The sequence below is a fragment of the Apium graveolens genome, chromosome 6, assembly GCF_009905375.1.
Source record: "Apium graveolens cultivar Ventura chromosome 6, ASM990537v1, whole genome shotgun sequence".
Classification (NCBI taxonomy): domain Eukaryota; kingdom Viridiplantae; phylum Streptophyta; class Magnoliopsida; order Apiales; family Apiaceae; genus Apium; species Apium graveolens.
Genome location: NC_133652.1, coordinates 136,096,979 through 136,110,584, shown reverse-complemented (window position 1 = coordinate 136,110,584; position 13,606 = coordinate 136,096,979). Strand labels below are relative to the sequence as shown.

The following is a 13,606-nucleotide window of genomic DNA, read 5'->3' as shown; positions in this document are numbered from 1 at the left end:
GCTTAGTAGTAGGGTATACGTAAATCGAAAGATGGCGTATACTAGTTTCGTGTTATCTGATTAGTTATCATCACCATTGCATACTATTAATAAAGACATAAACTTTGAATGAAGTATTTAATGAAATTAGAATCCCATGTTTTATTCTCATATAAGTAAATCACTTTTAATCTCTTAGTTAATGCATGTTAGTATAATCTCTTAAGTAGTTAATCAACTCGAATTTATTACTTGTCTTAGCTGTGAACAATAATCATACATTGTTGCATAAGTGCATAATCTAAACTTAACCTAAACCGGTCTTTGTGGGAACAAACTTGACTTACATCTTATACTACTTGTGATCACGTACGCTTGCATGTATTTTCACGTGTGTTTTAGTGCGAACAAGTTTTTGGCGCCGCTGCCGGGGACTCGATGTTAATTTTTAGTTTATGTGCTTAACATCAGTGGTCGTTAAAGTTCACTGACTTGGATTATTTTACTTTCATGGTTTACTTATTTTTGTTTCAGGTACTCGAGAGAGCGTATATGCGAACACATTCTCAATCTCTTAAGGAAACTATTGAAGAAGTGGAAGACGAAGTTCTTAAAGAAGTTGATAAAGTTGAAGAAGAAAGTGACGAAGAAGAAGTAATCATTATATTGGGAGATCCAGTAGCAGCAATGAAAGCGTTGAAAGAGTATTCTCAACCAAAGATCCTGGACATTCAATCGAGCATTGTCAGGCCAGCCATCGCGGCTAATACCTTCGAGATCAAGCCTGGCACGATCCAGATGGTCCAGAACTTAGTTCAGTTTAGTGGTGCTCCAACAGAAGATCCTAACATGCTTATTAAGGATTTCATTGAGATTTGTGACACTTTCAAGTTCAACAATATCTCTGAAGATGCTGTGAAATTGAGGCTTTTCCCATTCTGTATAAGGGATAAGGCTAAGGGCTGGTTACACTCTCTACCAACTGGTTTGATTGCTACTTGGGAAGACCTTGCTCAAAAGTTTCTCACTAAATTCTTCCTTATGGCAAAGACAGCTGCAATCAGGAATGCTCTTACTCAATTAGTGCCGCAATCGGGTGAATCTTTTTGTGAAGCTTGGGAGCGCTATAAAGAGATTCTTAGGAAGTGTCCTCATCATGGAATGCATGACTGGATAATGATCAATTTCTTTTATAATGGTTTGGGAGAACAGTCAAGACCTATGCTCGATGCAGCATCAGGTGGAGCTTTATGGGATAAGAGCTATGAGGAAGCTTATGAGCTGATTGAGATGATGGATGCGAATGAATATCAGAATCCAACTCAAAGGCTACTACAAGACAAGGTAGCAGGAATTATGGAGGTAGATATAGCTAAGGCTATCATTGCTCAGCTAAAGGCGATAGCTATGAAAATCGATTATGTGGCCAACTATGGAGTCAATCAGATAGCCAGTGTTTGTGAGCTATGTGCAGGTGCACATGCAACGGAGCATTACGCTATATCTTATGAATCAGCTCATTTTATCACCTTGAGGTCTGGAAAGGTCGCAAACCCTCAAAATCATCAGGATGAAGATTCTGAAAAAAAATCCAGAATGCAGGAGAGCCCGTGCCCATATCAAGCGCGCCCTTGCCAATTTCAGAAAGTGAAAAAATTATTGATTCAGTTGTGAAAAAGGATGGCGAAGCGGAAACAAAGAAAAATTATGCTAAAAACACTACTCCTAAGCAGAATACATGGGAGAAACAAGGCTATTTGCCTCCCCCATTTCCTAAAAGGCTTCAAAAGCATAAGTTCGACAAGCAATTTGCCAAGTTTTTGGAGGTTTTCAAGAAGCTACATATCAACATACCTTTTGCAGAAGCTCTAGAATGAATGTCGAGTTATACTAAGTTCATGAAGGGTATTCTATCTTGGAAGTTGAAGCTTGAGGAGTTGGAAACCATTGCTCTAATGGAAGAGTATAGTGTTATGCTGTAACAGAAATTGCCTCCAAAGCTTAAGGATCCTGGAAGCTTCACTATTCCTTGCACTATTGGAAACTTGTCTTTCAACAAGTGTTTATGTGACTTGGGAGCTAGCATCAATCTGATACCCTTATCTGTCTTCAAGAAACTTGGTTTTCCTGAGCCAAAACTGACAAACATGTCTTTATAGTTGGCTGATCGGACCATCACTTATCCATGAGGTATAGTGGAGGATATCTTGGTCAAGGTGGACAAACTCATCTTCCCTGATGATTTTGTAATTCTGGATTTCGAGGAAGATGAGAAGATTCCCATCATCTTGGGAAGATCATTCTTGGTTACAGGCTGAACTATGATCGATGTGCAAAAAGGAGAGCTTACGATGAAGGTTCAAGGTCAGAAGGTCACTTTTAATGTGTTCAAGGAAATAAAGTTACCCACGGATAAAGAGGAGTGCTTTAAAGTAGAGCGGGTCGACTCTATCATGAATTCGGAGCTTGAGCAATTGCAAAAGTCAGATACCTCGGGGATATCCTTAATAGGGGATTCAGTTATTGAAGATGAAGAAGGAGCAGAGCCACTTCAGGTTTTGAATGCACCTCCATGGAAGAGGAAGTTGGATATGCCATTCGATTCTCTTGGGTTAACAGAGTTGAAAATTTCTCAGGTGCGTCTCGAGCCGTCTATTGAAGAAGTTCCCACTCTTGGGCTAAAACCGCTTCCAGATCATTTGAGTTATGTATTTTTAGGTGCACCCCCTGACAAGGGGTTGGAATATATCTATGATAATCTAAAGGGTGACCAGCTAGTTCCTCCCGTGCTTACAGAGGGTCCCTCTTGTGCACCACAGATAGTTGATAGGTTTGGTCTTGGTGATGCGCAGTATAGAAGGTTGATTCAGCGTATTGAGGCCATACATGACATCCACCGACGTTTTGCTGAAGATTTGACATACGCTCAGTACTATTTTCTGAGACACTGGTCTCGAGGTTGATTGGCCACCTGATCCTCCACCCGGAGAGGGTGATCCTCCCGCTAACTAGGTATGCCTTGTATCCTTATTATTACCTGCAATGAGGACATTGAAAATTTTAAGCTTGGGGGTGATAATGTAAGGATTAGTCGAGTGTGTTGTGTCCATATATATTCATATTGCATGTTTAGTTGTAGTTCATTCATATTTTTGCATGTGTGTTCAATTATTTCATATTATTTGTTTGCATATATTTGTTCGTGTTTATATGTGAGTCCACTTAGTTGCATTTGCATGCATTTAACATGACCCCATAGGATGAGCTGTTTCTGATTGGTAGGTTGATGTTGATTGGAGTGTAGTGATGTCGAATAGAGGGATGATTAAGTCCTAATAAATTGATTTGCATGCCCAAAAACAAAATTCATTCACAAGTCTCATAGGTTGCTTTTGAACTAGATCATGATCAAACTTATTTGTTTGTTGGAATTTAATCACTTAGTTATATTTAGAATTTGTGTTATTCCCGTAATGACGACGTAACACTGATTTATTTAACTAGAGAAAAACTTGGATATCATTGCTTATTGTGAATATAGCTAGGCGTCAATTGGCTAGTAGCGGACTCATATTTTTATGAGTAGTCTAGGGTTGAATGAGATGGAGTGAAACGCACTCATTAAGAAATAAAAAAAAAAGAAAAAAAAAGAAAAAAAATGTATTGTTATGTGTTTATGCAGAATTGACCAAGAGTGAGCTCTTTAATACTCGAGCAATTAAGTGTTAGGGGACTTTGTGCCTGGTGTCCTAAGGCTTGTATAGTCTGGGATCCGCTAACCTAACGCTCGTTATATGGGTATTATTGTATAAGTCTTTTGGGACCTCATTCATTGCACGGTCAAATAAGCATTCGTGTTTACGTGTTCACTATAATAGCATGATCCTTGTATAACTCTAGTAAAGATGAAGTGTTGTGAGTCATTATATGTTTAACGCTTATTCTATTTATAAACTTATGATTGTTTTGGTAAAAAATAGGACATGATTATTGATCTAGTGTGGGGAGTATATCTGTTAAGCATCGCACAAATACACATTTCTGGTTTGTAAGTTGATTTGTGGGATTTAGTTGAACTCTGTTTCGAATAATTGCATTCCTAGAAATATTGCTTATTTACTGGTTATAGTTATTCCGAGGGGATCGTTGCATTTTCACATAGTTGTATTCATGCATTTATTTTGTTTTTAGTGTTTAGTCTGTTTATGCTTGAGGACAAGCATCGATTTAAGTTTGGGGGTGTGATAAATGGAATTTATATCATCTTGGAACGCTTCATATCGGCTTAATTTGGTGTCTTGGACTCAAGTGTGTGGTGTCTTTTGTGGCGCCCTCCAAACCCGGGTCAGAAGTTTGGGGTCCACACACACCTTATTTATAACCTCCTTATAACAATAATAAAGATAATAATAATAATATATGCAGTGACCCTACTTACCAACCACCACGGACCGCAACAGGTTAAAGTATGCACACAAGCCAAACACACTAATATATTACAAACCGTTCAAATCCCAACTATTCCAAACTCAAACTGAGTATTAAATATTATTACAACCTTTTACAGACTTAAATTATTCCAAAAGAAGCCTACTAGCTCAGCTTCCTCAACCTGAACCCCTAGCTCTCGCGCTGGACTGGGGATCCTCTTTACCAACTGGTTCATTTTTAACTGGAAAGAATATAAATAACATTGCACAAATGAGCTAACTAGCTCAGCAAGTCACAATGACAAAACCGAGAATAATGATCATCAAGTGAACATGATTATGATATCAAGTGAACAATGGATTATGATTTAGAATTAGATATTATACTTTTAATTTAAAAACCAAGGTTAGGCTGCTGATCAGTCACGCACTAACCCCGAGCAAGGCACACAGCATTGCTCTAACTACTGGATCCAAGGCACACATTGGCCTAACTTGACCATTATATGGTCTGACCACGAATCTGGTCCACAATTTTATAAAAACAGTCCAATTCTAACATAATAACAGAATATGCAATAATAAATAATAACCAGAATCAATAACAACAATAAGTGTTTAACAATGAAAGGGTTTCAATCCTTGTAAGGATCAATAAGTCAATTTAAAAGCTTGGATGCTGGGAAATGAAAGAATTGGATAACAAAGGAATCAACATTTCAGGGTTTCAAAGATTTGGGCTTTCAAAGCATAAGATGCAATGATTGAGTATACAAGTGATTCAGTTCAGTGTTTGGGATTTTGTTTGCGTGTATTTGTAGAGTAGTATCGTATGCTTGAGATTCGTGTTTGGGTACACAACAATCAATGGTCTAGAAAGAATAAGGTTCATGGCTCAAGAACAATAACTGGAATCAGGGTTTGGGTTTCAGTGCTTCAAAGCACTTGCAATATCAACAAGACAATCAAGTACTACAATATCTCGAGAAAGTTCAGAACACTTGCCTGGTATTAGCTTACTACACTGCACTCGCTTCCAATTACAACCGTCTTACTCCTCAACTATCTGTTTCCCTTTTATACGCCTTGCCTCTTCTGCTCACATATCATAAGCATCTATCAATAATCGACTCATAGAATTCTATTCAACACATACTTCTATCTACCCTTCGCTTTACCCAAATCCGATTAACAGATTGAAAGTTTTGCAATAATCAAGTAAACACTGAATATATAGACCGATAGTCAATTAACAAGCCATATATAGCACATAATACATCACGTAATCAATGATATATCATTTATAAAGAAGTCTCGGGTCATAAATAGGCTTTCTGGTACTTAAAATGATTTTTAAAACATTTTTCAGAATTAAAACGGGTCGTTGGATCAATTTCGGGTTAATAAACAGGGTTCGGTTGGCCAATTCTGGCTCTGAAATAATTTTAGAATAATTATCGAGCCTTGGAAATAATTTAAAATAATATTTTAAAGCTCGAAACTATTTTTCGGAATTTTTAAATCATTTTTAAATAATTAAATCTAACTAAATAATTAATTAAAATCAATTAATAATTAATTAAATCAATTAATCAATTAATTTTTGAATTAATTGACCAATTAATCAATTAAAAATTAACTAAAATTAATTATCTAATTAATTCAGATTTATTTGTGAATTAAAAATAATTTTTGGAATTAAAATAATAATTTTTAGAATTTTCAGAAATTAAAAATGAATTTTTATGATAAAAATAAATGGGAAATATGATTTTTTAAACATTTTATAAACAGGAATCCTAAATTTGCAAAGTCGGGAAACTTCAGGGACCTAACTGTATCGTCCCCAAAAGTTCAGGGACCAAACTGCAAATTTTACACCCCGTCGCCGGAAAACACAGAGGTGGCCGGAGAATACGTTCCCGGCGTCCTCACCCCACCAACACCTCCAGATCACATCTATACTTTACCAGGAACACAACCAAGCCAACAAATCGTTCTAATCATCCCTGAGTTGGCCGGAATTTGGCCGTGAAGTTTGCCAGTTTCCGGCGAACTTCGGAAATATTCAAAAGACAACTCCCTTCTCTACAGACGTCGGTGATTCATGAAACTTATACGACTAGATTGCAAATTTCACAGAGAACACAATCCACTATATCACAACATCAATCTATTCCAGAACAAAAAACCCCCAAATTTCAATTAAGAACATTCATACGGGTTATAAACCCTAATTTTGAAATTCGAAAATCAAACTCAATTTTGAACATGTTATTGAACTCCAAATCAGACGTATAATATACCAAAATCATCAGGAAAATAAGCTCTACAACATGCAATCATCAAATCATACAAACAATCATCCAAACAAAAAATCATATTTTTAATAAAATAAATTCGAAAATAATTAAATTTTTAGAAATTAAACCTTTGATTCTGCAAGTGTTGGATTACAGATTCTGATAGAGCTTCTCAAGACCTTCAAATCCAGTACTAGAGCTTTTCAAACAAAGATCAATAACACCTTCAAAAGTTGGTTTGATTCTTGAAACAGTTTATGAATATAGGATTTTTCTCTGTAAAATTATATATTTATCTGTCTGCAAATGATTTTGATACGAAATAAAATACGGAAAAAGGCTATTTATATTTACGGAAAATTAGTATCCCGTTGGATCATTCCGGATATAAAACGGTATGTTTATTTGTAAAAACTGATCCAAACGGTATCGGTTTTCGGCATAATTATCTAAATCAGTACAATTTGTACTGCGGTCTTGGTCTCAGCGCCTAGTTACACGTACTACGAAGTGATAATTGGGATAGTTTAATAAAATGCTCCTGTTTATCGGAAATACGGGTTTTATTGATTTACCGAAACGAATATTATATCGAAAATGTTGCGCCGGGACCCGCGCAGGACAAACCGTACACCGGATCGGAAAAGTCGAAACATGGAATATGCTCGGAATATTACAATTAGGTTAGGAAGGAGTTCTCGGAAGAGTTTCGGGTTCCAAAAACGTAACAACGGGTGACGTCGGTTGGTTCCCGTTTTATAAAAATAGATTTTAAATACTCGTAAAAAGATTTTATAAATTTCATATGATCCTTATAAATCCATAAATCAACATAAAAATAATTAGGAAGATATGACAATCATCTATATTTTATTTTGGACATATAAAAATTAAAATATAATATTATTTTTGAATATCCAAGTACAGATAACACTTAACAATTAACTCACAGAATAGATACTGAACACACATAATAATTATTTAATAGCAAAAATAATTACACGATATATCCCGGATATTACATCCTTCCCCCTTAAAAGGATTCTGTTGTGAATATGTTGTGTACTTGATGATTACCTAAACAAAACATCTAAGTAGATTTTACTTAGTGAAATAAAGTAACACTCGACGGATAAGAATTATAATCCCGACGGATAACTCATTATAGTCCCGATGGATGATTAACTTATTATCCATCGAGTGAGTAGCTTATGTAATAATAAGTCTGTAGCACAGTGTTGTATGCACCTTTGTATAGAATTTGAAGTAGCATATAAGTCATGTTGACTTTAACTAGATATGCAGAATAGGTTGATTAACTGTACATAAGCAATGTCTTGTAATTCTGTATAAGTGAAATGAAGTCAAGTGCCAAAATAGCTACCAACGGATGATTAACAAAGCTTCGACGGATGATCAAATGACTATCAACGGATGTTTAACATAGCAGTCGACGGATGATCAATCAAGTCATCGACGGATGATCTGAAAGTCGACGGATGATCATATCAAGAATTCATACATCAGTTGAACAGTGAAAACTGACACACAGCCGTTGAGTTGGATACAAACACACTGTGGAAGCCCATTAACTGGGTAATAGAGGACGAAAAGCAGCAAAGATCAAGACTGTTAGATTTTATATTTGTTCAGTCTTCTTGACTTTGTAATCTTGGTAATATATAAACCAAGAGAGTAGCAAATAGAAAAACGACTGAGATAGCTAAGAAACAACAACAGAGAAATCTTTGTAAGCACTATCTTTAGCATTTCCTGTGTTCTTAGCAGTTCTATTTTGTGTAAGCAGCTGTGAGCATTTCTGCACACAGAGTCCTCTCGATATATTAAATATATCTCTGGTGGAATTGTTTAAATCCACCAGAAAGTTTTTAAAGACTCTTGTTTTTAATTACTTATATTTTGATTCATTCAAGTTTACATTCCGCATTGTGCTAATCAAAACAAATATATCCATAATCGAGTTGAACATTTTTATTTCAAGAAAAAGGTTCAAGAATTCCATTCAACCCCACTTCTTTAATTCTTGCTATATTGTTAAGGGACTAACAATTGGTATCAGAGCAAGCTCTTAATCTACAAAGAGTTTAAAGATCAAAACAATTCAGCAAGATGAACAAGAGAGATGTTGGAGTCAAGATTCCTTTTCTTGATAAAGATAATTACCATCATTGGAAGGTAAAGATGCATCTTCATATGCTTTCTCAAGATGAGGCCTATGTGGACTGCATAGAAAGAGGCCATCATGTTCCAATGAGAGCTGTAACAGGAAATGAACCATCTGTTCCAAAGCCAAGGCATGAATGGTCTGATCCTGATATTGAACAAGTCAGGAAAGATAAAAAGGCCATGAACATTCTGTTCAATGGTGTTGATGCAGACATGTTTGATAACATCATCAACTGCAAGACTGCCAAGGAAGTTTGGGACACAATACAGATAATCTGTGATGGTACTGAGAAAGTAAGAGAAAATAAAATACAGCTCCTGATTCAGCAATATGAGCATTTTCACAATGAAGAAAGTGAGTCACTCACTGACATCTTTAGTAGATTCCAAAAGCTACTAAATGCTCTTAAATTGCATGGAAGAGTCTATCAGACTAAAGACTCCAATCTGAAATTTCTCAGATCTCTTCCAAAGGAATGGAAACCAATGACAGTCTCATTGAGAAACTCACAAGATTATAAGGAGTTTACTTTGGAGAGACTGTATGGCATTCTGAAGACCTATGAGCTTGAGATAGAGCAGGATGAAAGAATGGAGAGAGGAAAGAAGAAAGGAGGATCCATTGCACTAGTGGCTGAACTGGAAAAGGAGAAGGAAGTGAAGATGAAAGCTGTGGAATCAACTTCAAAGGCCTGTGAAAGCAAGGGTAAAGGGCTAGCTGCAGAAAGTGAAGATTCATTGAGTCAATATGACATGGAGGACATTGATGAGCACCTAGCATTCCTTTCAAGAAGATTTGTCAACCTCAAGTTCAAGAAGAACTTTGGAGCTGCCAAGCCAAATAGAAACATGGTGGATAAATCAAAATTCAAGTGTTTCAAATGTGGCTTGGCGGGGCATTTTGCAAATGAGTGTAGAAAGTCAGATTCCAGTAAGTAAAGATTTTAGTCTGTGGACTATAAGCAAAAATACTTTGATCTACTCAAACAGAAGGAAAGGGCTTTTATTACACAAGAGAATGACTGGGCAGCTGATGGTTTGGATGAAGATGAGGATGTCAGCTATGTCAATCAAGCCCTTATGGCCAAGTCTGATGAAACAGAGACAAGTTCCTCAACCAATCAGGTAATCACTACAAACCTTGCACATTTGTCTAAAGCTGAGTGTAATGATGCAATAAATGACATGTCTACAGAATTGTATCATTTGTGTGTTACACTTAAGTCCCTCACTAAAGAAAATGCTAAAATAAAAGAAAATAACTTGTTTTTGAGTGAGAGGAATAATGTGCTTGAGTCTCAGTTTGTTGAGTTTGAGAAACTAAAAATTGAGTGTAGAATTGCCAAGGAGGAATTAACTGAGTCCTTGAAAAAGGAAGAAATTTTAAAGAAGCAGCTCGATCGTGAACAGGAGGTGATTAAAGCATGGAAAACATCCAGAGATGTTCATGCTCAAATCACCAAGGTTCAAGGAATTGAGTCTTTTTGTGATGAAGCCTGGAAAAAGAATAAGGAGAAACTGGAACCTATTTTGGTAGATGGATTGCTGACAGATGTAGACTCGACGGATGATGAGGACTATCCGTCGGCTGTGAGCAAACCCATTAGCAAAGCCAAATTAACCAAGCTAAATGAAAAGTATGGGTTTGTTTCCAAGAACTTTGTTTCAGGAGAGTCAAGTCAAGCCAAGAAAGGGAAGAAGGCTAATATTGGTCACATGACTGTCAAACAGTTAAGTGACAGACTTGAGAAGATAAAGGTAAAAACAGAGACTAAAAGGAAAAATAATAGGAATGGTAAAGTAGGGATTAACAAACATAATAACTACACACCTGACAAATATGCTCCTAGAAAAATATGTGTCAAGTGTGGTAGTGTAAATCATTTGTCTGTTAATTGCAAATCTGCCATGCCTACTCCCATGTCTGTTCAGCCTCAATTCTCTAACATGAATGCCATGCCTCCCATGCCTGTAAATGCTATGCCTATACAGAACATGAATGCACAGTTTGCTAATATGCCATTTGCACCTAATCCATATTATGCTGTATACAATATGCCTCAAATGTCATTTAGCATGCCTTACTGGAATAACATGTTTGCACCAAGCATGTCATTTCCTGTTAGCCATAACATGCATAATAATATTGTTGCATCTAGTGGTTTCAAAGGCCCAACCCAAATGACTAAGGAAGAATCTGAAATTCCTAAGTCAAATGAGTTAAGACCTAAGAAACAGAAGAAGAAAGCTAACAAGGCAGGACCCAAGGAATCTTGGGTACCAAAATCAACTTGATTTGATTTTGATGTGTGCAGGGAAACAGAAGGAATCTTTGGTACTTGGATAGTGGTTCTTCAAGACACATGACTGGTGATTCTACCCTGCTCACAGAGTTTGAAGAGAGAGCTGGCCCAAGTATCACTTTTGGAGATGACAGCAAAGGTTATACTGTGGGATATGGCTTGATTTCAAAGGACAATGTCATCATTAAAGAAGTTGCCTTAGTGGATGGTCTCAAACACAATCTGTTGAGTATCAGCCAGCTTTGTGATAAAGGCAACTCAGTAACCTTCAACAAAGAAACCTGTGTTATGATTAATAATCAAAACAACAAAGTGGTTCTCACTGGTGTGAGAAGAGGAAATGTGTATCTAGCTGACTTCAACTCAACTAAAGCAGAATCTGTAACTTGTCTTCTCAGTAAAGCAAGTCAAGATGAAAGTTGGCTATGGCACAAGAAGCTATCCCATTTGAACTTCAAGACCATGAATGAGCTGGTAAAGAAAGAGCTAGTTAGAGGCATTCCTATGGTGGAGTTTACAAAGGATGGACTGTGTGATGCCTGCCAAAAAGGGAAGCAGATTAAAGCATCATTCAGGAAGAAACTTGATTCAGCAATTGAAGAGCCTCTACAACTGCTTCACATGGATTTGTTTGGACCAGTCAATATATTGTCAATCTCAAAGAAAAGATTTTGCCTAGTAATTGTAGATGATTTCTCAAAGTTCTCTTGGACCTATTTCCTAAAGTCCAAGGATGAAGCTAGTGAAATCATCATCAATCACATAAGGCAAGTTAACAATCATCCTGATTTCAAAGTTAGAAGAATCAGGAGTGATAATGGAACTGAGTTCAAGAACTATGTCATGAGAGCATTTTGTGAGGAAAATGAAATCTTGCATGAGTTCTCAGCAGCAAGGACTCCACAACAGAATGGAGTAGTGGAAAGAAAGAATAGATCTCTTATTGAAGCTGCAAGGACAATGCTTGAAGAATCAAAACTACCAACATACTTCTGGGCTTAAGCTGTAAACACTGCATGCCACACTCAGAACATCTCTCTAATTTATCAAGCAAGATGCATGACACCTTATCAATTGCTCAAGAACAAGAAGCCAACTCTGAACTTTCTTCATGTCTTTGGCTGTAAATGCTATATTCTGAGAAATCAAACTGATCAAAATGGGAAGTTTGATGCTAAAGCAGATGAAGGAATTTTTGTTGGATATGCTGTTGGTAAAGCATATAGATTCTACAATCTAAGAACCAACATTGTTGTTGAATCTATACATGTTGTGTTTGATGATAAAAAGATTGAAGGACTAAAAGATGGAGATTACCATGAGAGCCTCAAATTCGACAATGTTGAGATGGTCAGTGATGAAAGTGATGATGAGAGTGATCAAGAAACAGTGTCTAAGGATAATGGAGACAAATCTACTACAAATGAAGCACAAAACTCAACATCCGTCGAGTTACATAATGCTTCATCCGTCGGAAGGCAGCCTGTATTATCCGTCGGAAGACAACCTGCCTCATCCGTAGGTACTCAAAATTCACCATCCGTCGGGTTATCAAAAGGAGCAGGAAGTCAAGGCAGATCACCCATAGAAAGCACCCCAATCTCAAATCAAAGATCCACAAACTCAGGGGGAGTTTCTAGCAATCAAAACTCAATCACACATCAAGACAACATTGAGGTCTCTTCATCTAGGGCTAATCTACCTCAACCAAGAAAATGGACAAAAGATCACCCCTTTGAACTGATCATTGGTGATGTTTCTTCCAGAGTTCAAACCAGGAGAGCAACTCAAGAAGAATGTCTATACAGCAGCTTCCTGTCTAAGGAAGAACCAAAGAAGGTAGAAGAAGCCTTGTTAGATCCTGGTTGGATTTTAGCTATGCAGGAGGAGCTAAACCAATTTGAAAGGAATAAAGTATGGAAGCTGGTACCCAAGCCTACAGGAAAGAATCCAATATAAACCAAATGGGTATTTAGAAACAAGATGGATGAAAATGGCATAGTAGTAAGGAACAAAGCAAGATTGTTGCTAAAGGCTATTATCAGTAAGAAGGAATAGATTTTGATGAAACATTTGCTCCAGTTGCAAGACTTGAAGCCATCAGAATCTTCTTAGCCTATGCAGCTCATGCCAAATTCAAGGTCTATCAAATGGATGTCAAAAGTGCCTTTCTGAATGGAGATTTGGAGGAAGAAGTGTATGTAATTCAACCTCCTGGCTTTGAAGATCCAAATTTCCCAGAGTATGTCTATTATCTACTGAAAGCACTTTATGGACTGAAGCAAGCACCTAGAGCCTGGTATGACACTTTATCAAAGTTCCTTTTGGAAAATCACTTCACAAGAGGTACTGTAGATAAAACTTTATTTTTCAGAAATGTGAATGGCTCTAGCATACTTGTTCA

At 36.8% G+C, this 13,606-nt stretch overlaps 1 non-coding gene across 1 annotated transcript; it reads right to left on the bottom strand.

Moving 5' to 3' along the window:
- Positions 1–1,035: 1,035 nt before the first annotated feature.
- On the bottom strand, positions 1,036–1,142 carry LOC141669072 (small nucleolar RNA R71). Its single transcript, XR_012553370.1, has one exon. It is a non-coding gene; the product is annotated as a small nucleolar RNA R71 (small nucleolar RNA).
- Between the last annotated feature and the right edge of the window lie 12,464 nt (positions 1,143–13,606).